Source organism: Priapulus caudatus, unplaced genomic scaffold (genome assembly GCF_000485595.1).
Source record: "Priapulus caudatus unplaced genomic scaffold, Priapulus_caudatus-5.0.1 Scaffold2943, whole genome shotgun sequence".
NCBI lineage: Eukaryota > Metazoa > Priapulida > Priapulimorpha > Priapulimorphida > Priapulidae > Priapulus > Priapulus caudatus.
In genome coordinates, this window is record NW_014580004.1 from 8,102 (window position 1) to 9,381 (window position 1,280).

A 1,280-nucleotide genomic window follows, 5' to 3' on the forward strand; every position below is an offset into this window, starting at 1 on the left:
GAATATCGCGTGTCCGCCCGCCTCTCCATTATTCCGCCTATCCTCGCCTCTTTAAGTGAGTGTTCTCGTATCGATTTGCGTTTAGAACAGCGGGTAATTCTAGTAGGAGCACCCTTTTACTTGCAGCTACAGATAATCGCTGCTTATATGTGTGTGTTACAAGTGTGTGTATGTGTGTGTGTGTATGTGTGTGTGTGTAAAATTTTTCGTCCGTAGATATAACTTCATTAGCGCTAAAGTGTTTCGAACTTTTATTGCCGCGTGCACCTGTTCGCTCGCGTTATTACGCGTTCGTTCGTTCGTTCGTTCGTTCGGCCGTGAGGCTTGAATCGAGGTTGATTGAATTTCTCTCAGACGCTCGCGTGTGAAGCGGCAGCAGCAGCAGCAGCAGCAGCAGCAGCAGCAGCAGTAGCAGCAGCAGTAGCAGCAGCCGTAACAACAACAACAAAAGCTGCACTGGCAGCAGCAGCGGCAGCAGCAGCAACAGCAACAACCACAGCAGCAGCAGCAGCAGCAGCAGCAGCAGCAGCAGTAGTGCTGCTATTGCTGCTGTTGCTGCTGTGGTTGTTGTTGTTGTTGTTGTTGTTGTTGTTGTTGTTGTTGTTGTTGTTGTTGTTGTTGTTGTTGTTGTTGTTGTTGTTGTTGTTGTTGTTGTTGTCGTTGTTGTTGTTGCTGTTGCTGCTTACGGTGATGATAACTACGACGACGATGATGATGATGATGTCAATCGTGTTCGCCGAAAGAAAGAGAGATAAGGGGCGGGGGGAAGAAAGAAAGAAAGCAGGAAAAAGAGAGAGAGCGAGAGACAGGGCGAGGGAGAGAAACAGCGCAAGAGATAGGGGGTATGGGAGAGATAGATAAAGAGAGAGCGAGCGAGAGATAGATAGAGAGAGAGAGAGGCAGATAGAAAGAACGATAGAGAGAGAGAGATAGAGAGGCAGATAGAAAGAACGATAGAGAGAGAGATATATATATAGAGAGAGAGAGAGAGAGAGAGAGAGAGAGAGAGATAGAAAGAACGATAGAGAGAAAGCGAGAGATAGAGAGAGAGAGAAAGAGAGAGAGAAATAGAGAGAGAGAGAGAGAGAGAGAGAGAGAGAGAGAGAGAGAGAGAGAGGAGAGAGGAGAGAGGAGAGAGAGCGAGAGAGCGAGAGAGCGAGAGAGCGAGAGAGAGAGAAAGAGAGAAAGAGAGAGAGAGAGAGAGAGAGAGAGAGAGAGAGAGAGAGAGAGAGAGAGGAGAAAGAGAGGAGAAAGATAGAGAGGAGAGAGAAAGAGAGAGA